Source organism: Cryptotermes secundus, unplaced genomic scaffold (assembly GCF_002891405.2).
Source record: "Cryptotermes secundus unplaced genomic scaffold, Csec_1.0 scaffold26, whole genome shotgun sequence".
NCBI lineage: Eukaryota > Metazoa > Arthropoda > Insecta > Blattodea > Kalotermitidae > Cryptotermes > Cryptotermes secundus.
This window is the reverse complement of record NW_019743656.1, coordinates 4,399,391-4,423,324: the sequence shown is the minus strand read 5'-3', so window position 1 is coordinate 4,423,324 and position 23,934 is coordinate 4,399,391. Positions and strand designations below refer to the sequence as shown.

The 23,934-nt window shown below is 40.9% G+C and overlaps 1 protein-coding gene across 6 annotated transcripts in view; it reads left to right on the top strand.

Moving 5' to 3' along the window:
• LOC111874180 overlaps positions 1-23,934 on the top strand; it is an 801,454-nt gene that overhangs the window by 211,829 nt on the left and 565,691 nt on the right. The gene's annotated exons all lie outside the window — the stretch shown is intronic.

Sequence of the window (23,934 nt, the reverse complement as noted above, 5' to 3'; positions counted from 1 at the left end):
ACCAGGTCCATCCCATGGTGTAAACTTTGTTCCCCAATGGTGATGCCATTTACCAAGCCAACAATGCCTGTGTTCACATAGCTCACATCGTCCAGGACTGGTTTTCTGAGAATGAAGATGAAGTGTCACGTCTGCCGTGGCCCTCACAATCGCCAGATATCAATATTATTGAGCCTTTGTGGTCTGTTTTGGATAGAAATCTGCGTGCGCGCTATCCACCTCCATCATTGATAACAGAACCATGTTTTTCAGGAAGAATGGTACAAGATTCCCTTGCAAATCATACAGGACCTCTATTTATCCATTCCAAGGAGACTGCAAGCAGTTCTGCAAGCCAGAGGTTGTCCTACACCATATTAGTCACGGTAATGTGTTTTTTGTTGGGTGTTTCCATATTTTTGTCCAACCCCTGTAGTTAGTTGCTTAGCTGATTATTTAGTTAGTAAGTCAAGTTATCTTGTTAACTATCTAGTTAGTTACTTAGCTGATTTGTTGGTTAACTAGTTACTTAGTTTGCTTAATCTGATATTGAGTTAGTTACTTAGCTAGTTAGTTAATTAACTCGTTATATAGCTGTTTATTTATTTAGTTAACTAGTTACTTAATGACTTGCCTGTTTACTTAGCTAGTTATATGGCTATTTAGTTAATGATATACCTGACTGCTTGGTAGCTAGTCAGTTACTGAGCTCGCTAGCTAGCTTATTAGTTACTTTGTTACATATTTCGTTTGTTAGCCAGTTGTTTAGCTACATTCTTAATAAGATGTGCGAGCTGGTCTAGCTGTAACGCTGTGGGCTCGTGCTTGCGAAGTGCTCCTTTCGAATTTCGACCAGGACACTGGTTATCCTGACTGAGGTTTTTTTATCGTTTTCTTCAGTCCCTCTGAGGTAGACATCAGGATAATGCCTCCATTAGACCACAGTCAGTTCCAAATTTCTCATTTATCTGTAGCCCTACAAATCGAGGCTCTACGATCTATACTGGGATCAGAGTGCGTCCTCTCTACGAACCACGTTACGTCATACTTTGTGTAGGCAACCTTACGGCAGAAACGTTTTGTGTAAGTAGGTATAAATTTTCGGCAGTCGTATGAATACCGGAAATGCAATGTAGCAACTTTGTAATGAAGAGACGGATAACTTATCCTCGTTCCCGTAGTAGATGATGCATATTGACAGTGTCATAAGACATCGATCCAAGAAGTTGGCACGACTGTGTACTTCGGCTCGATACGAGGAGGAATACCGCCAGACATCGGGTCCCCTTGCAAAGTGGAAGGACAGTCTCTATGAGGGAGAGCGGTGTTAGCTAATGGAAGAATTAAGAATTCATTGTCTCCCTCTTCCTCCGGTAACTTACGGAAATGTTCAGCCCACATGTTCTGTGACATGAAGAGACAAAACTAGGATCTGTGCGGCCCGCATAGGTCGCACGCTCACGCTGAGCTAGCTGTAGATATTTACCTTATGAATGATTATTGTTTCCCAGGAAAGAAATCAGATGGCTTCAGTGAAAAAGAATTTCGTTAATTTGCTTATAAAATATTTCGGCAGGAAAACAAAGATAAAGAAACCACCTGGAAAACCTTGGGTATAGATTGAAGGTTACTTAAAATGAATCTTAAACAGGATAAGAATTTTTCGAGTTAGTCGTTTGTATAAGAATACTTACTGTTGGAAGAGACTTGTAAACACTGTACTGAAACTTAGAGTTCCAAAGAGGCGCAGAATTCCTTGAAAAGATGAGCGTCATCAAGCTTCTCAAGGACTTTGCTCCAATAGTTAGTTGCAGCCACATACACGTACACGTATGCGCATCGTCAAGCATTCAAGTGACACTCTGTACAGGCCCTGTAACACTGTAATTCCCGTTGAAAATGAGAAAGAAGATAAGTGACAATTCAGTGGGAAATCCCATTATTTGTTACATAAGTTTCTTTATTATTAACTTTTCTCCTAATTTCTCTCGTATTCCTTTCCAGTCCTATATTTTATCGAACAATGTATCGAGGCCGACGTTTAGCGCGCCACCTAACACGAATAATACACACAAATGATCACTCTTAAACCATCCGTTCTGCATAGTATACTACACTTTACATATCCACATGAAAGCCTTGTCATTTCTGCTCAGAATTTATACAAAACACTGAGAAAATACTGTGCTTTGGTTTGTGACCTACATAATTTACGTCCATACGTGTTCACGGTCGACAACTTGGTGCTATATTATCACGAAGTAGCCTATGACAGTGATAAATGCCAGGCTTAAGATGTTATTTATAAGGAGGGATTCGATTCTTATGGGATGTGGCGACATAAATGTTGACAGATACGTACCAGAGCGATACTGGCATTTCTTACTACCTTTTCAGATTAGAAGTGACCCAGGAGATGAATGTTGTTATCCATGTACCACACTAAACGGCGTTACATCTCAGAATGCAAATGATATTCATATACATTACAGGGAGAAGCTCGACTTTAAAGTAGACAGGATAGTCGTCTTTTGTTTTTTGAAAATAAATTATTAAAGTTTATTGTATTTTCACGAGTACAAGATTCCATGAAAGTGGAAGGGATTTCTGAGGAGCTTGTATCAATCGAACAATTTGATCAGAGGTTCCAATTCCGCTTGAGGTACCGGTATAGAATATTTCCTCGGTAACCGGAACTCATAGTACCACCAAAATAGAAAATCATCACCCCCCAAAATAAAAAAATTAATCAGATTATTTTCAGTCCTTGTAAAAAAGAATCCGCGTGAAACAATATTATATGTTATTGGACCTGCCTCTGTGCGGTCAGAAGGATGTAACCCGGTTACCGCTTGCCCCAAGCCCGGCGTGAGGTCGAACGTCCGCGGGTTCCGGTCGTTGTTTGTATATAAATTGTGCCTATAAATATTTTGAATTAATAATTTTACTATAAATTATAACGTTTTATTTGAAATACAGTAGTTCGAGTCCCAGTGGGGCAAGAATTTTGTCTTCTCCACGTTGTTCAGACTGGCTTTGGGGTACACTCAACCTCCTATCCAATGGGTACTGGGGGCTCTTTCCCGGGGAGTAAAGCGGCAGGGGCGACGTGAAGAAAATGTGGATCTATACATCCACTCCCCCATAGACCTTCATGACGTAGTGCTTAATCAATTAAGCACAGGGACAACTTTAGCCTTTTTACCTATTAAATAAGCATTTTCTTACATAAATGACGACAGATGACGACAGAGAGGCCACTGTCGCCAGATCCACCTACCGGCAGTATTAGTACTACCTGCAACCCAGCCCGTGCTGTCACCTGTCGGCTCACTTTTGTAGTAGAGCCTCAGGCTGTATCATAACGAATTTATTATATAGAAAGAAGCACTGTTCAGTGAAATCAGAGCAAATATTCAACTGTATATCACTTTAAAATATGGCGAGATACGAAGCAGAATTTTGATATAAGAGAATTTCCACATATATTCTAATATTTTCGGTGACTGAGGACAACCTCTGTTGCGTGCCCCGCCTTGATGAACTCTATAATGACCTGTATATATTTTTAGCTGGCTGGCTGGGTTACGTGAGCTCGCGCGCGCTGCCTGGTCGCAGGAGAAAGGAATCAATAACTGACAGAGCAACAGGTGAAGCGAATTGTTGCGACCCAAACAGAAAGCGCTCGAAAGCTCCTCCAAATTTGAACACACTCGAAACTTATAAAGAGATTTGCGTCATTTGAGTCGATTTCTTTAAAGTCAATTTAAAAGCCAAAAAGAATAAAGGATTGAATTATATAGCCTTCCCTTTGAAGCAAGAAATCATAAATAATATTTACAGAATCAGTTTGTACCTCACAGGAAACCCACTCCATTTACAAGGAATGTGCAGAGTTTTTAAATGTGAATATAAGTGGTAAGTATAGTAACCACTGGGGTTTAAAAGGTAAAGCAGTGGAAACTCAGTGTTCGTAGCGTGGTCACCTTAGAGATCTCTCTCTTTCGAGATTTTGAACAAATTTTTCTTCGTCTAATTCATGTAAATAATATTATGGTATTTGTGTTGTTCCGTCAATGGCCATTGCTCGAATAATTCATTTCAGTCGTTAGTGTTTTATTTATTCCTCGGGGCTCAGCCCTTCATATAATTGGTCATAGCATCATATATTGAAATAATTTAAAATTCAACTTTTAAAAATCTCTTCTATATAAATATTTTTTTGTGTGTGCGTGAAAACGACATCTGACGATAAAGAGAACATTTTTAACAGAATCTTTGATTCTCACAGCGGTGGTTATGAAGAATTCTACTATATAACGCCTCGTTTTCCGTTGGAAGTCAAGGGACGTTTCGGATCATACAACCTTTATCTTAAGTGTCGAAGAATTAAGACAAACATATCCAAGTTTTACTTGCTACTTGATTCGTGCTGGTTTCCTGCTTGACTTATTGTTCAACCCTGAATATTGAGGAGGAATGTTCATGCGAAAAGTCTTTTGACTTTAAACGGACTAAACGTCGTTACATCCCAGAAGACAGAATTAATCATAAACGCTGTTTGTTTCGAGAGTCATAAGTAATCGCTGTGCTGTAAACGGCGATACAGCGAGAAATAAAAAGGGAAAGTTGTTCCCGGTGCTTAACGCCATATGGGAGTGGATATATAAATCCACATTTTCTTAACCTTGGCACTAGTTGGAGTTCAGTAGTCAACTTTACCCCAGGAGTAAGAGCATCCGGTTCCCCCTGGATAGGAGGCTGGGTGGGTCCCAGGGTCGGTCTGGACGACGTGGAGATGATAAAATTCTTGACCCTACCGGGACTCTAACTAAGACCCCTCGGTCGCCCAGCCAGTAGCCAGCCGCTATACTGACTACGCTATCCCGGCTGTCGATACAGAGAGAAGTACAAATCAGAATATCTTCAACTCCCACAACATTTTGTAGAAGTTAGAAAAAGGCAGATGAATTAAAACAACGAAATAGCTTCACTTGTTTAGCTGAAATGTAATGTTTCCTGCTGCGAGTTTCCCAGCATTTGTCATTTGCATTTTGTAAGGGAGAGGTCTGAATCCGACACATATGGGGTTCTGATTGGTTCACACTGATGACTTCCTCGGAAGTATAGCATACATTATTGAACTAACGTGAGTACTTGTTCTTCGCCCGGGGTATGGAAGAGTCTTAGAGAAATACTTCACGAAATCGAGCTCTGTGACTGATCATTAGGCGCAATAGAAGACTGCTGAATTAAAACTCTAACTGTATAACTTGTGAACCTTACAAGGTCGCTCATGGGTCATGATTGTAGTTACTTTGTTGAGAAATATGCAGTAGAGTTCACCGAAGTTTCGGAGGAACAATCTGATAGTAAACCAGTCATCCAGCACCTAAGAACAAGGAACAAGCTGTATGCTATCGCTAGCTTGTCTTGCTGTAAGGATCTGTATTTGGAGGCTACACGGCGTCACATCCCAAGAGATAGTACAGTTTATACTCACGAATGTGAGAACCATTAATCCAACGGTTATGAAATTAACATTAAATTTGAGCCTATTTCTCTTATTAAAAAATTGAAGACTTATGAAATCACCTTGCTCTCTGTATATCTGTGTGTTCCCCAGAAAGCTGCTGGTTATTTCCTTGTGTTCCAGTAATTAAACTCCAGGTGTAACCGATATTCTACTATGTTGAATTAGCAATGCAATGAGTTAGAATCTTAGTATGTTTGTTTCTAAGTTGGCAGTATCTTGTTGGGGAATTTCAGCAGCGTTCGTCTCTGTAAGCATTTCGAGGTGAATGGAAGGATATTCTCGAGATACTCAACTCTTCTTTGACCTTTTGAAACATAAAGAGAGTTCGAGAGGCAAGAAATTATAATAGAATAACAGGCGAAAGGAAAAGTGATGGGATAAATGTTAGACACTTAATTGTCACGAGGAGAAAGGGTAACGTTTTGTTATAAGGTTCCCAGGTTTCGCCATTTAGTACCTCTCACAAGAGAATGAGAGTGAGGTTTGATTAACTTCAGGCACGGTCCACGGAATTTTGATTTTATGAATTATTGGTGAGTTGTATAGTGTGAATAAGATGGTCACGAGAGTGACTGTGACTATAGAAGGGATTTGGATCGATGACTCGATTTATTGATCACTTATACACACGATTCGTTAACTACAAGTTAATATAACAGCATCACTGGTTTATACACTCTTAAGATCACTGTAACTGCAGCACATATAAATTTATCTATGTTTTCACTAGACGTTTCCAGGTAACAGATCATAAGAATGTCATCTACTAACGTCTTAGCCGGATGGCGAATATCCCACAACTGATTCATTGCTCCATTCGCCTTGCTTATAACGTATGGGCACGGACCACGTAGAAAACACCATACCCTCTGTTGTAGTTCAGTTATTTCTTGTCAAGAATCTGCTGCTTAGCAGCGGGTGTTGCTTCGCGGTCATTTCCCAGCAAGGGTTGCCTACACGCTACAATAAATTTCCATTTTGATCATCTTCTCAGTATTTCCTTGTCAGAATATAAGGAAAGAACAAAGGATACGCAACGAAACTGAAAATAGGTTGAAGTCCAACTGTGTTCGAAATTCATGCGATGTAATTTGTTTGTCTATGAGGTGCTGCGAAGGAGCTTTGTATTTCTTTTATGAAATTGCAAAAAGAACTGAACATATGGTATTAAATACCAGGGAACTTAGGAGTTCCTATTCAGCTTTATTGCTTGCATAATGCTGCCTCACTTATCTTTAGTAGAGCTGACATGGAAAATGAAAATTTCTACAATACATCACAATAGTCCCTTGTGATTTTAATTTAAAATGAAAACCAGTCTGCTTTGCGTTATTAACTTGCCAGGGCACACTAACCCATATTGCGAATATTACATTATACAGACCGAAGTACTCTTTATGTACGGTTCTTTCCCATATCAGTATCACAATGTAGGCATCAAGTAAACTGTGTCTAAAACATCTTCAATGGTGCGTCATAACCCGATGATGACGTAGACAGTTACTCTGTCATCAGAAATTTACTACATTCTACTTTGAATGTACAATGCAAATCGAAATTATCAAGAGGGGAAGTCACGTTGAACAAAAAGACTTTTTCTTTCATAAGGTTGCCTACCTAAGAAATTACGTACCCTTAGAAATGTTTTAGAGTGACAATAGCTAAAACTCTAAAAATAAGGAAGAAATGCCATTCAAACTAAGACATAAAGTGTGATATAATTAAAAAACGAATACTGTTGCTTAATTAAGTACTGGTGTACATTTACATTGCCTTATAATCGTCGAGGCCGTGTAGTATGGGCTACTGTCAGCTTATCTAAATAAATCAATAAGATTGAGGCTAGTGATACTGAAATACAGCCATGAATATACATATTGTGGCATATAGAACCGTTACTAGGCAACGACCGCGAAACAAACAATGAAAAACAGCCATTGCTATGCAACAGCTTCGTAAATACAAAACAATACCGTAGCCGTTGTTAGACAGCGTCCCGCATGCAAAATTGGAAGTACTATTTGAAGCGGTGTTTTCTATGTGGTCCGTTCCGAGGCTATTTCACTCTACAGACCGAGTTCCCCCGTTAAAGGGAGTGAACAGTAGTAGTCAGATCCCTCCTCTTATTGAAGAGGCCCCATTTCAAAAAACTTAAAAGTGATCCCGACTGGAATCGAAACCAAGATTTACTGTACAGATGAGGGCCAGGAGCAGTTTAACCGACCGAGCGAGTTAGTGTAGTGTAGTGTAGTGCAGTGGAGCGAGTTGGTTGGTGAGTCAGTGGGTTAGCTCAGAGGACTGCTGGTAGCTGAGGCACGGGGATAGTTCAGTAACCCAGATGAAGAGGAACGTCCGCCTTTGGATGCCGTCACCAGGCAACGGCTCGTGAAGACATACTGAGAAGACTTAATACGTTCTCTAATGAACTGCATAGTGTGTGAATTAGCAAAAGTGTTACAGTTACTTGTAGTTATGACCTCTAAGTATTCAATAAATCCAATTACCAATCCAAACACCTTATATAGTCACTCACACACGTGACAGTATCTTCTTACCTCGGATACCATGTTGGATAGCCCTGTTGTCGCTTGACGAATTTTCCAATAATCAATTTCACTGTCGACACTTGACTCCTTGTAGTCATTTCCGCAGACTTCACACACACTTCCGCCAATTTGTCACATTTTGAATTGAGAAGGCTATGGGGCCGAGCCTTGTCCTCAAGCGCACTCACTCACTGATTCCGCTGTCCCAGTGTCAAAGGACGGATCCTTGATCTTGTGACTTTACGAACGAATGCATTTTTAGTTCATTTTCCTTATTTAAAAAAGTAGGAGTAGACTTGGCCGGTCACGGTACCCGAGCGGTCTAAGGCATGTACTGTCTTCGCTCGCTTGGAAACCGGGATCGTGGGTTCGAATCCCACTTAGCGCATGGATGTTTAGTTTGTGTGTGTGCGTTTTTCTGTTTGTGTACAGGTAGAGGCCTTGCGACGAGCTGATCACCCGCCCAAGGAATCGTACCGAATGTGTAAGATCAAGAAAAACCGAAGTGAACGGAGAAGTTCATGGAGGTAGGCCTAGGCCCACTGGGGCTGTAGTGCCAAGGAAAAAGAAGAGTAGACTTGTGAGATCACCATTCAATCTGTGTGTCCGTGTGTCCCCCATATCAACTTCTGAATGCCTGAACCCATCATTACGTACTTGGTATATATATCATGACATCTGAGCCCATCTCAATGGCGTACTTCATAAATCCATCCCAGCAGTGTGTGTCTGTATGTGTTTCTCTCCTATCGTTGTTAGGCAGCGGTTCAGTAGAAACGTTACCGCAACAATGAATACACACGCAACAATAAAAGAATTGTTGGACGCCTCGTTTTCCATGAGGTCCATGTCGTATGCAAAGAAAGTAGGCGAGTAGGTCTTCCCATAACTTTTTATTATAGTTTAGCAGTTTATTTAACGCCGCTGTCAGTAGGTCATACCGTATGATTGGTTGACAGCGAATTACGAGTTGAGAATGTGTGGATGAAACTGAACATAGTCTCATTTAAGTTACTAATTCGTGACTTACTCCGAGAAGTTGAGGAAAATCGCGATAAAACTCAATCAGGTTGGTAGGTGAGCCTGGGACTTAGATTCGAACCGGCTACCTCACGAACACAATTTAGAAGCGTTTTCACTTCGGTTAACCTAATCGCTCTGAAGTAATAGGGAATTGAAGGGGGGTTTCGTGTTCTTGCTGAATGCACTGTTGCTTGCAACTGTCAGAACAGAACAGAACAGAACCGAACAGAGTATATATACGCATAAACAGAAGAGAGCAGTGATATAAAATAAATTGGAGTGTGTGAAATTTGGCTCAGAACGATGAATAATGTTCCAATATATTACCTGTGTAGTCTAGTGGCGGTTCACCAGCGTTTCGAAGAAATATACTATCTCCATCTTCAGGGCATGCTAAATAATCAACGAGCAAGAAGGAAGGAACAAACAGAAGATATCAAAACGGATAATCGTTTAAGACTCTCCCTGTTTCTCGGGTCTGGGCACCAGTCCCCGTAAGTTCGTTGGACCAAAGTTTACAGGTACATGAACACTGACCCACAGCACTGAATTCGATTTTGAAGATGGAGGCGAAATGCACACCCGAAGCATCAGAAGAGCTGTTCACATCCACACGATACAAAGACCCAAGAACAGAAACAACGTAACGTATTATTTTAAAACTCCCTGTAGCTTCAGGATGTAGATCGAAATTTTGAAAGGGAAACGGGAGTAACATCCGGTGAAAATTCAACAGAATGTCTCATTCGTTACATAAGTGTTGATGCTCTTAACTACCATTGTTCTCTCTTTCTCATATTTGTTTCCAGTCATGCATATTATCGATTGAGACATTGAGGCCGAAGTTTCATACCGTCCTACGAATAATCCGCACAGACAGTCAATCATGAACCGTGTTCCTCATATAGTATGCTACACGTCACCCTATTACATAAGAATGTTATCAGCACTCACAGAATAGATACGATACACTGAAAAAAAAAGAATCTGTTCCCTCGTTCGTGACCTACTACACGATTATTATTTATGCAGTATGTTAGAGGCCGACAAGTGGTTGCTATGGCAACTAGTAATTATGTAATTTCAGAGCTTTCATCTCACCGTTATGTTGCTTTGCTTAATACGCATATTACGGTAAATGTGATTAAACCGGTAATTATAAATAATAACCACTAATAATACAGAATTACCAGAAACAAGGTATCATGATATATCTCATGACAATAATCATATTTGCAGGTAATTATGAATAATTATAAATTATTGTTCACAGTTACTAACGTCCTCTGGAAAACGTAATGAACACTTCTATATTCCTCTTTAGGCTGTATAACTTTTAGTTTATTATATAAAACACTTTGCATCGCGGCATAATGTATTAGATGTACCACTGATTATTAAAATATGTGAAGTAGTCAGAAAAATGATGAATCACAAGGTGTTTGAAAAAATACTTAATATTTAACGATTGACGCTGTTCCATAATAACCCGTACTTACTCGTATTTTTTTTATTATTTATCATTTATTAGCAATCTGAATTTACATTCTATGAGCTAATTTGCTGTCATGTACAATAATTATTCTATTGTACTAAGTTGGCTTGAAGAGCTGTAATCCATCGATTACACTTCAGTTTTCCTGGAGATCGTTTGGCCAAGTTCGTCTTAGTCTTCTGTATTGTGTAGGTTGAAGGAGAGCTTCTATTGCGTTGTTGGGGTAAGATTCCAGTTTCTGATAATGTTTTTGGATTCTGTCTGTGATTACAGTTCTTACATATGGGATCTTGAGGTCGGTGTGAAGAGTTTGGTTTGACACGTACCAAGGTGCGTCAACTATGGCTCTAAGTATTTTGGATTGACTTCGCTGGATGATTTCTATGTTGGACCTGCTGGCGCATCCCCAGAGCTCAATGCCGTATGTCCATATGGGTTTAATTATTGTTTTGTAGATCAGCAGTTTATTATCTATTGTTAGGTGAGATTTCCGACCTATTAGCCAATTTATTTCCTTGAACTTAATTTCGATTTGTTTTCTCTTCTTCGCTATATGGTGTTTCCAGTTTAATGTTGAGTCCAGGTGTAGTCCTAAGTATTTTACTACATCCTGCTGTTGAATGTTAACATGATTTAGGTGTACTGAGGGGCAGTTTCCTTTCCTGAGAGTAAAAGTCACATGCGCCGATTTGCTTTCATTCACTTTGATTTTCCATCGGTGTAGCCATTTCTCCATTAGATTCAGATGTTCTTGTAAATTAGATGAAGCAATTACCGGGTCTTCTGACGTAGCGAAAATTGCTGTGTCGTCTGCGAACGTACCTATTTTTGTTAATTCGGTGGTCGGTATATCTGAGGTGTATAGCACGTAGAGGAGTGGACCCAAGATACTGCCCTGAGGAACTCCTGATTGTATGTTTCTTCGGTTGGATGATTATTGTCACAAGGTTCATATTTGCTTGCTGTTTTCGGTAAGTTTATATGAATACCGTTTGCTCTTTATTACTGCTACTGCCTTGACGGATTAGGCTGTCTGGTTTATTCCCATTCAGAAATAATTATGAAATTTGAATCTTATAGACAGTCGGTAGGACATATTTGACGGGAGATCAGCCCGCCGCAAGGCTGCTGCCTACACCACAGAAACAAACTGATAACCATGCCTCGACTGAGATTCGAACCCACGATCACATTATGTAAGCGAAAGAAGACACTTAGTGACTTTGATCGCGCGGCCACTGTGATCATAATTACCAATTATTTAGATGCACTTATACGTATCTCTCTCTCTATGACAGTACAGTCCTTTTCGACCTTGGCCGATTTTTCGGTTTCTTCAACCTCTACATAGCCGGTGGGATTCCTTTGACGGGGGATCAGCCCGTCGCAAGGCCTCTACCTACACACAGAACAACAGAAGGACAGAATAAACGCATGCAGACATCCATGCCTCGAGTGGGATTCGAATCTACGACCTCAGAATTTAAGATTTGTATGTATTTATGTAGGGGGATAATTAGTGCTAGTCACGCAGGGTAGGCAGACGTATTTGCAGGGAAATATGTGTAACTTCCCGTCCAAGAACTTCTTGTGCTTCTTTCGGTTTTGATATTGGTGACGTCTGCGTTAAGCAGCGTAGCCTTCAGTCCTGCTTCTTGCGCCGCAAAGCGGATTGGAATTGAGGGGTAACAGTCCGTGCTATTATCGCATGGGACCATGGCATTCACAAAATGGCTGCATTTAATTTGCCATTGTGGCGGTAGAGGTCTCTAGTGGGATCCCAGTGATAATGGCTAGGATCTGAAGACATATAAACGCTTCCCGTTTGCTGTTCTCTGTTTCCTGCCTGCGTTAGGGACCTGCCGAGGATATCATTGTATTTAAATGAGCACTTAGTGGCCATTCAGATTGGTTTAAATGGTAACGAGCCTGATTTTAATTTGAGTGGCGCCAGGTCCGAATCTTGGTGGGCACACCGGCAGTTCTGACTGAGTTCTTTAATTGTTTCCATTAGTTCCTCTCTGCGATTGTCGGAATGCACTCGAAGCTAGGCCCTTAACGCTTTATTGTACATCTTCACCAATTAGCTTATCATCTTTTCATTCTCTACCAAGGCAATATCTTCATAGTGGACAAAGTAGCAGTGGATCAGTGAGTTTTGTCATAGTTTCTTCGGTTTCCCAGTGATAATCATGATTCCACCATTGCTCCATACTTATTTCTCACTGTTCCGGAGGCGTGCAATAGCCCTGACCAGGCAGCACATTATATCATCCTGGGTCTTTAAGTTGGTGGCTTCATCTGTGACACGGCGCATGTCTGGTTACAGAGTAAGTAAGTTAGTGTACATAAATGAATAGCAGAAAAAGGTAAAAAAAATAATTTGTCTTGGTGCTAAATTACCTTATTAAACACTGTGCCACGAAGACATAAGGAGGAGTGGAGGTAGAGCTCCCCAATTCGTGATTTCGGCGCTAAATAGTGGAGAGTGGTTAGTTTCACACCCCGGCCGCTTTACTCCCGTGGAAGGAGCTCCGATACGTACTTGGTAGGAAGATGAGTGGGTTACAGAGCCGGTCTGGACGACGTGGAGAAGAGATGACAACCTGAACCCCCTGGGTCGAGCAGTTAGCCTATCTCTATGCCGACTGAGCCATCCCGTCTCCTCGTATAGCTGAAATTACGGACTCCTGTACTACAAAATATGTATCATATTTCAGTTCACTCTCTCAAGCGTGCTGGTTATTGTATGTACCACGTGCATTAACATTCGGAGTATTTGCACTTTGTCTACAGACTATATTTGTATGTTTCGATTGATTCTAAATAAGCAGTAATTATTTCTCTATACAAAGTTAACCGCTTGATCTTTACAATCTAGATGCAATGCGTTTTCTGTGGGGTACTTACTGAATTTATATATATATATTTTACATACATTTTACATTTTACATATAAGAAACTCATGCTTCAAAAGGTTAAGGACTTTGAAGCTGAAATGTTTCCTTTAAGAAGCAGATATAACCTGCTTTTGATCATGTGAGCGTATGAATATAGTGTTCGTAAAACAGCTGCCTGGTTCACACATCTGAAGCACCTTATGCTGAACCGTGCCTCAGAATTACTGAGCCTGTATTACATTTAAGCGTGCGTTTGCGTTGCTTCTAACGACGTTTTGATGTGATGGCTTGGCGGAGGATTAAAAGGAGAACTCAACAACATGGTAGTGTATTGCATGTCTTACACGTGTTTACTGTTTTCTCTACCCTTGGAAGATTCGTAAAATTGTAGGCGAAAACTCCGTGTTACTTCATATCTCCAAAGGTGAGAGACAAACGGAAGGTTTGTGCTGCTTATGGGAGCGAACAGTATCTTGCAGCACCTCCATTTAGGCCAAAAGATATGTTGCTGTCTTTCTTGAAGAATAATATTATAGAATGAGACATATATTTATGTCGAGGATGGATTTACTTCCCTGTAAATTCATTGAAAGTTAACCAACATTTCGGCATAACATACAGCCTCCATATTCAGGGTTGAAAAAAGGCCGAAAAATCAAGCAAAAAGTATTCCTTGTTCCCCCTGTGTTGGTTTTGAGAGTTATACCTTCTGGGGCATAAAGACATTCAGTCCATTGAAAGCCAGCCGACGTTTCGGAGAAACATGTCACCTAAATCTTTAGGGCTAAGAAACAAGCCAAGCAAGAAACCAACCTGAAGCAGGTGACAAGGAGAGCCTCCGAAATATAAGTTAAATTTCAATTGACTATTCGGCATTTTACGTTTACAAAAATATTCTGCTTGCTGACAGTGTGCTCAGCTTACACTTCGATCCTGAGGATGGAGGTACTAATTTCCTCGTCCAAATATGTCAAATCTCAGAAGACAGTACTATTAACACTCACCACCGTGCGAACCTCAAAACTTATAAAGTTCTATTCTAGCGTATAGAGCTGTTACTATTCAACTACCCCGAGATAAGCAAATATATCAGAGTCTTTTTAGGCAACAGCTTGGTAGACGCGTTCCCGTGGCAAACGGATACGCGCGCAACAGTGGAGGTACTGTTGGAAACGGTGCTTTCTGCTCGGCCCCTGCCGAGGGGTTATAAGTAGGACAGTTGAAGCAAGGATAGTTCAGTTGCAAGGGAGCCGCCGTTCTGAGAGAACTTGAGCGCGGAAGCTGAAGACTAGCCATCGTTATGACCTGTTACCAGGAAACGGCTAGTGGAGACTGTAACGGCCTGAGATCACTAGTCTGATGGCACCAGTGATTTGTAAAGTGTTCTAGTTACGACCTGTAAGTCGATCTGGTTGACGTAGTAATAACTTTCTAGACCCGTATTCCTGAGGTGCTCGATTTGAATCTCAGTTGGTGCACCGGCTATTTAACGGAAGTTTCTTTTATGGATTTTGTTATTCCGTGAACATGAATACAGGAAGAGTACGTCGATTAGGCTTGGACAGCCTTTGTCGATATATATAAATTCATCATTGATTAAAACTCCTGCTCTTCGACTCTCAATATTCTGAAAACTGAGATAATCGTGAAAAAGCCTCCCTCCCTTCCACACACACACAAGCATACACGTAAAAAGGAAACACATCCTCTCTATCTTCATTGTTATCGAGGCACAAAGTTTGTGGGAGTGATTGTAGTGTCTCGCTTTGATCACACAACAGCGCCTCGAACGGTATAAAAAAGAAACACGCTGTTTCCATTTGCGACCGCAAGAGCGACAAAAACAAAGGAAGGTTGCGTTGCTAATGTAATAAAAAGAGGATGTTTCGTTTAAACAAACATGGCAGCTGTACCCGGATCCCGGAAATTAAATGACTAGGTTATGAGACTCATTTACAAATGTTTCTACTATATTATAACCTCGGAACAATACAGCGTTATGTAACTTTTTGCCTTGATTGATTTCCTTTGTATTTTACGAGTCGTGGGGGAATTAAATACATGTGAATATCACAGTCGTATGATAAATGCGTTAATTCTAGATTCATGGAGTGCTGTAAATAATATTTTTGCTGTGTCTTGTTCACGTTTTAAATGTATATTGCACTGATATATAGAAGTATTCAGTAGTAACAAGCAGCATCAAAGTTGATCATATAAAAGCAAAAAGAACGAATCCATATTTCATTAAAAAAACTGTCAAAGCTATTACTGTAATAGACCTTGGAGCCCCATAGAGTTGTGAGACGTCAAGGTTCCCACAGTTTCTAGAAAATCTATTCACAGATGGCGGTGAGGTTGTTAGCCTAACACGCCGCCCACCACCCTTTACCACCAGGAAGATTTCTGGTACTCATTTCTGTTAGAGGCTGAGTCGACCCCAGAGCCATAGTGTGGCTGGAAGGATTAGGTAATTTGGAGAAATCCATTGACCTCATCGGGAACCGAACACGCGATCTTCTGGCTTGTAGCATAGTGCCTTCCATATTTCACCAAAATCGAAGACAAATTGTGAAGGCAAAGTTACTCTTGTGCTCAATTAATCACGTCAAGACGTATGGGGGAGTGGAGGTATAGCTCCAAGCATTATAACCGACCTACGTGTTTTTGCTTCCGTTTGTATGCAACCGTCTCTCTGTCTTCAACCGATCAACTTTTCCATTGTTATTTACGTCCTTCAAAGCGCCCTTTTCTGTCGTTAGCGTACTTCAATCACAGCGCTCAGGCCTAGACCCAAGGAATATTGCGGCTAGTGAGGGTTGTGAGGATGAGACGCTAATAACTTTAGTATAATCTCAGTTATTATCGTCAGAGCAAGTTACGCAGTCCGCAGTCACTGTCTTATGTAGTTCTGCATTGTGTTTGTCATTCTTACGTATAGAAATGGAGAAGTTACCGTCACAAAAGCAAATATTACAGTCACGACACGTTTCGGCTCAGATAATCCGTCAGCAGGTAAGTCTTGAGGAATACAAGGATGATGAAGGGATACATATTGTGACATGACGCCTGAAAGCCGCAAGCGTGGCTTCGCTGAACACGTTCCCGTGGCTACGCGGCATAGACCGTTGCTAGACAATGAACTGTTAAACACGTCTCGCGACAACGAACTCAGAAACCAAATCGTTACCTCGAATTAACAGTCGCATCCAGGAAAACGCAGAGTACTGGAACCCTTAAGCCGATGATCTCTATTCGGTTCTCTCGAGGTTATAAAACATAGAGCAGTTTGCCAGACGAGTTACTAAATCTGAGACAGTAAAATCTGGTCGCGAGTCCCAAGGGACTCGGACCTAAGAAAGACTGCGCTGGCAAGAACCAGCAGAGTAGACAGACCCGTCCTCGCGTCAGAGAGGACGCCCCAGAAGAACAAGACCGTAGCTATCAAACAGTAACAAATATCTGATCATGAGCCCTAGGAATGGGCTTGACACCAATACTTACTGACTGACTGGCCGTCAGTCGCAGTGTAACCTTGACTTTGACTTTGACAGACGAGTTGCTCTCGTGCGGACGGGGGGGGGGGGCGAATATCTCCACCGTAATCCTGCTAGTCGTAGGAGGCGACGAAAACGGAAGTCTGAAATCTGAGACAGTAACATATGGACACGAGTCCAACGGGGTTCGGAACCTAGAATGACTGCGCTGGCGAGGACCAGCAACAATTGAAAACGACAGACCCGTCTTCTCGTCAGAGAGAGCGCTCCACATCAACAACCCTGCAACTGCATGACAGTAATAAAAATCTGGTCGTAAGCCTCAGTTGGGTGCTTTATTCCAAGACAGATTGACGGACTGACCGTCGGTCGTAATGTAAGACTCAGACTCAGACGAGTTAGTTGCGTGTGAGACGGTCAGTCGCAGCTGAGAAGCCGTCATAGGAAGGAGTTGAGAGGATTCAGCTATGAAATGTTAATAGACGTTGAAGACTTTATGTGCTATATTTACAGCAATCTTGAGAGTGTTACAATTATTTGTAGTTACGACTTGTGAGTATCCAATAAATCGACTCACCAATGCAGATCCCGTCTACAAGTCCCTAGTACTCGTGAAAATATAATAAAATTTCTCGGAAGAACTAATGACACACTTTCCTTTGATGCCACACAGACGGGGTAACGGAAAACTATGGGGATACACAGACAGGAATGTGATCCCATAAGTCTCCTTTTATGTTTATCAAATTGAAGTAGGTGGTCTAAAAACTACAATGGTAGCATATTTTTTTGTTGTTGAATTAGGTAGGATCCGACGAAAAACTATATACACATTAAATTTTTAAATTAAAAGTAGACGTACACTTATTAAATTTAAAATCATAAGTAAAAAGATGTCAGTAGAAGATGATTATACAAAGTCCGGGGATTTTCAAAAAGGGAGGGGAAAGAAATATTGAGATAATTTTAGAGAATATTTGATTTAGGTGATGGAGTGAAGCGGCCTCCGTAGTCTAGAGGTAACGTTCCCACCTCATGACTCGTTGTACGCGGGTTCAAATACCCGGCGGAAGTCGTGGAATTTTTAAGGGCGGAAAAATTCAGGGAACAAGTTCTCCGGGAAGGACTTGAAGCCGTGGGTCCCGTGTCGTAACTTTACGGCACGTAAAAGAACCTAATATATCCAAAGGAGGGCACTGAGCCAAATTACGGACGTTTCCCCCCCAACAGCAGTCTCTAATACCTCCGGTAGATGGGGGAAGCATTATAGATACCTCTCAGCTAGTAGAGTCGGTCTCGCTGGCTGGGCGGGACTGATGGTAAGCACCAGTACCGGTAGGATATAGAGACTGGTAGAAATCATAGAGGGAAGCACAATGGACCAATACAGGTCTCAGTGCATGGGGAAACCCACCCTCTCCAATAACTAACTAACTAACTAGGTGATAGAGTGGGTATATTTATGTTTGGGGTATTTAAGTCAAGGTATATCGTATTATGATGCGGGGGTGATGGAGTGAAGTTTTTCTGAACAAGATGCTTCGTCCTGGTCATAGAAAATATTCTGTTGAGGGAACTGAGCCTATTGATCCAAAGACAATGTCATAACCACTGACTACAACTTTATTATAATAAAAATTGTGTATTTGTGTAGGGCCAGTAAAAGTCTGTTCCTTTTCTTTCATTCATGGCTGATCATTCACAGGAAATAATATGAAACCAATTATTTTAACTTGTATAACTAGCCCAAGTCAAGCTACATGTAAACAGCACTTCAGTCTCATTGGCAGTCGCTCTCCGACTAACATGAATAGGTCAAGGACCTTGTGTTTTTTTAGTGTCTTTTCCCTGGAACTTTTAATCGAAATTCAACATCTGATTGGTTCAGGTCTCAATAATAAAGTCCACTAAACGGTTGGCAGAGCGACGATAAACTTCAGCTCCTCCGACACGCAGTATGCAATAGTTTCTGTGGGGCATGAGTTATGGCCTTGAGATGTGCAGTTATCTAGCGCCGGAACAGAGTTTGAAGCGGGGTAAGCGGAGTTCAGCGTCTCGAGTGCTGTGAATGATATAATGTCATGTGTTGAGTTTAATTTCAATAACACTGGCCTGCTTAGAATTAGGCCTGCTATTTTCTCGTGCATCCCAGAGCTCGATGTCCTACCCAGCAATTTACTCTTCACCAATTTTGATTTTTGATTCTCGAGCTCAGAATTCACTGTTTATGGATTCTTGACCTCCACATTAGAGGCGATGGATGCCCAATTTTTCTTCTTACCTGCCAGGAAAGAGCTTTCAGTTTACTACTACATAGGAGGTTCGCTGGGTCCCTGATTTGCACAGAGTTGAAGAGACAGATCTCTTCCCCTGCCGGGAATCGAAACCAATTTCTCCGATATTCAAGCCCAGATCTACTAAGATTTGGGTTTGAATTCCCAGTTGGATAGATGTTTTGTCGTCTCCACTGGGGCAAGACCAGGTTTGGGTCCTACTTATCCTCCTGTTCAATGGGGGCGTGAAATTAAACACTCATTTCTATCGAATGATGAAGTTAGGAACGAGATGAGATATAGCTCGTTCACCATACGTCTTTATGGCACGGCAAATTAAGGTAAAATTTTTCCTGCGCCTAAATAATTAAGCACTGAGTCATGAAGACGTATGGGCGAGTGGATCTATAGATCCAACATTCTTGAGCTCGGCACTAGATGGATGTTAGTGGTCGGCTTCACGCTCCTTTCGCATTAACCCCGGTGAAAGAGCTCCCGGTACCCATAATACAGGAAGCTGAATGTGCCCCAGAGGAGGTCTGGACGCTGTGGAGAAGAGACAAATGTTTTGCCCCTGCCGGGAATATTTCGTGGCTTGGTGCTTAATTAAATAATCAGATGGACAACTTTTGTTTAATGTATGACATACGAAAGAAGAGATCTATTAAAATAAATTTCTACTGTGTGCAAATACTGATTCAGTAAATCGATTCTATCAGTATAGACCTCGAACACATGTAAATCCATTTCAGGAATGAACACAGAGATAAGCCGGACGTATGTTCTATACGCTGCTTTTTATCTTAAGACGGAATTAAATTACTTTCCTGCTTTCCAAGTATATATCCATCTTAATTAAATGTAGTTAAGTATGTCAGTTAAACGCGTTGGCAGAACTGTCGTCAGCGTTGCTGCCAAACTTCACTCCGCTCAGTATTCGTGATGATTTTTGTTATGGTGCTGCCTGTTCTGATCAGCCTGTTAAATGTTTTTGTTGCTCATATCAGATCCAATTGTTTTACGCGCTAAATGACTATTATCACCTGTCACTTCATCTGCTCTTTCTTCATTTCCTTTTCCTTCTTTCGTCTCGTTTCCAAGGAGACTGTCGGTAGTCGTTCTCCAGGAAATAAAGACATTCAATTATATCGGCACGAAGATTCGAAAAGTTAGTATCAATCAGTTACGGTATGCAGCAAGGCACTCCAATGTAGCTGCAACTCTGTGGATTGTCCCTCGGGAGAGGTTCGGTTTGAATCTCAGCCAGGGCATCCGTTATCCTGATAGTGAGCTACGTGTATGATGTCTTCTTCAGTCTTTCCAGGCAAATACCGAGATAGTTCCTCAATTAGGCTACCGCCCCTTCCTTCCAAATCTTTCCTAACCAACATTCACCAGTCGTACTACCTTCCGACACTATATGAGTTAGGTGATAACGGCGTGGTAAAATAGCAAACAAAAAGGAACACTCCAATCTGCCCATTGTGCATCTTCTTAATATTAAATATTATCTATCTATCTATCTGCGACTCTACGGTTCTTTAGTTGGCACTTGGCTGCTTTTTCAGTTTCTTAATCCTATACACGGTCTGTAGGACTACTTGATCGCTACCTACACACAGAACAACACAAACACAGAATAAACGAGCACTGACATTCATGTCTCCAGTGGATTCGAACCCACGATCCCTGTTTTCGAGCGAGCGAAGACAGTTCATACCTTAGACCACGCGGCCATTGTGATCGGCGAACATTATTATCTACACATGTAAAATATCTCGGAATACGGTATTGATTTTTTTTGAATAGTTAATGACACTATTTTCCTCGAAATCCTTCAGTCCTGTAATGAAGCTGTCAGTAAATATGATTTAATGATATGATTACATGATCCGCTTAAGCGCGTAATGTGCTTTGCTGTTGATTTCAGATCCGATGCATTTTCCAGACGTAACGTCATAGTTTTTATTTTTTTTTCCACTTATGAAAATATTTCATATAAATTTTGATGAGAATGTTTACGATATATTTCCCACAAAATCATACCTTAAATTTCTCATTACCCATCACAGTTATACATAAAATTAAATACGGCTTTTTACCACTGCCTCGTTGATTTTCATTATGCAGAAATATAGCACAGTAAAGGCAGAATCTTACCTGAGTTTAATTATAATAGCACCATGATGATATAGGGGGGGGAATTGGGGACTAGCTCCATGGCTTCTTAACCTCGACATCGGAGGGAAATGAGTGGTCAACTTCACCTCCCGGACACTTTATCCCAGGAAAAAATCCCCGGCACCCGTTGGAAGGGAAGCTGTAAGAGTCCGGCTTCCGTACTGGGCACTGGAGTTGAAAGATATCTCTTGTTCCTGCCGGGAATGGAACTCAATCCCTCGGTTGTCCAATCTACGGGCTAGTCATTGTTCTGGCTGACATATCCTGGAAAATATTTGGAAGATTTCTTTCCGGGTCACCTAGGCTTGTAGTGGAAATTACATTAGTGTTTCTCCCACCACAGATGTTCTCATATTGATTATAATGCTTCAGTATTTTACAAATTTATATTACGTTTGTAACATTGTTATGGTGGAAATACATTTGAAATTCGTTGTAATCGGACTGATAACCCATATAATACGACATATTTGGAATTTCTGCCAGATGTGACATGCTTTTAGTTGCGAAGCTTTATTAAAGCAGGAAGTATTCGCTGGTCAGCCCTCAGCTGTTCGTCAGAGGCCCTCTCTTTCGTCATCAGTGCTTGGGAAAGCCCATGTAATGGTCTGGGTGATTAATCTTCATCTCTACCGCCAGCAGCAGCAGCACCGTCGACAGAGAGCTACGTCAATGGAACAACTGCGATTGTTGTAGCGTCATTCTGTTGGTTGCGACTAATCGAGTAGTCGAACTCGTACACTAAGAAGAAACGAGAGATTCGCTATTGTCTATCGAAGAATACGACCGTGAGAAGGTTTCTAATTGAAAAATTAGATTTCAAATAAGATTAATTAGACCAAACTGGGAATTCATCGCATCCGATGCTCTCTAATGGCAGGATGAGGGTGGGAGAAGGGGTTCATAATCAACTTTTCGTTTTGATGACGTAATTATAATACTTAATGGAAACAAATATGAAAAAAAAATATTCTACCCAGAAGTACACACTTTTTATATAAAAAATTTGTTTGTATCCAGTTCGAACAAAAACTGCAGCAGAAGACGAAACGCTCGAACAGTTCACTCACGTCATACTCGTATACTTGTATCTAAGTTATAATGTAACATTCATGGAGGAACATGACGTAGATATTAAGATATAAAATTTCGAAAATATATGTCGCACTATTAGACGAACTCTTAAGGGAAATTCTCCAACGGATACACAAATGAAATGTTACCAAATCGTTGACGTTTATGCACTGAAATATGAAAGCGAATGATGCCCTGTGATGAAAAGATGAAAGGTAAAGTTGTCCCTGTGCTTAACTGATGAAGTATTACTCCTTGAAGGAGAATGGGGGAGTTGATGTATAGATCCATGTTTGCTTGATCTCGGCACTATTTGGAGGTGAGTGATCAGGTTCACGCCCCTGCCGCTTTACCCACAAGGAAAGAGCCCTCTATATCCACTGGATAGGAGATTGATTAGCTTCCAAGAAAGTCACGTAAAAATGGCAGACAACAGAAATGCAATGCTTAAGATCTATAAATGGATATAAAAGACCAGATAAGATTAGGAAAAAAATGTAAGAAAACAATTAGGGGTGTTCTTCATGAAGGACGTGATAAGGAGGTACAGATAAGACTGTCTTGAACATGTTGAAAAACGGAAGAAGAAACAGTGACGAAGTGGTCTTGCTGTAGAAAAGAGGATGCCCTGGAAAACCATGCAAGTATAGGGCATATAAAGAAGTCGGAAAAGGCCATCGGCATAATCCTTGAATTATGATTGAAGAAAGAGAATTTTTTTCTCAGTTTGCTTACCTCATTGGCTTTGTGTTCATTTACTGGGGACGTAAATACGGGTAATTCAAAAGGAAGGAAACATTTTAAAGATCCTGAAAGTTAAACTATCCCTATATTTTTCATGTAACTTAAACACACAGATAGAGAACCTCTTCGGGGTTTGTGACAAATTTCACAGGCACCCGGAGTGAGCCCCATTAGTCATACAGTAAATGTCAATCCAATACTCTAGTTCTGTCCGGACATTTACTAGCTCATCTCTCGTAATTTCCCTTGCAGATACAGCCTTTGGTTTCTGTTTGCACCGCGCGTAAATTGAAACTCTTATTTTCGTCGATCCTTCTCGTAAAATTTACGAAACTGGCGTACTTGTAGCAATTCGTTTTCCCATACTCAGTGACTGAATGCTTTCCCCTGTGTAGACGCCATGTTCGCAACACTTGCGCCTCTAGCGGCGAGAGAAGAATCATTTCCAGACGGCAAATAATTGTCAGATTAGCTGCCTATTGATATATGTGGCAACACTGTGAAATGAATGAGTATAGTATCGATATCCGATTTTTTTAATATCAATTTTAACTATATTGTATATTGTCGGGAAGATAATTGAATTTGAGATATATTAATTAGTATTTCGTTATACGTTGCCCCCCCAAAAGGGATTCAAATAGCGTTTGTAGATTCTAATGAGATCTGTATTTATGTTATATACA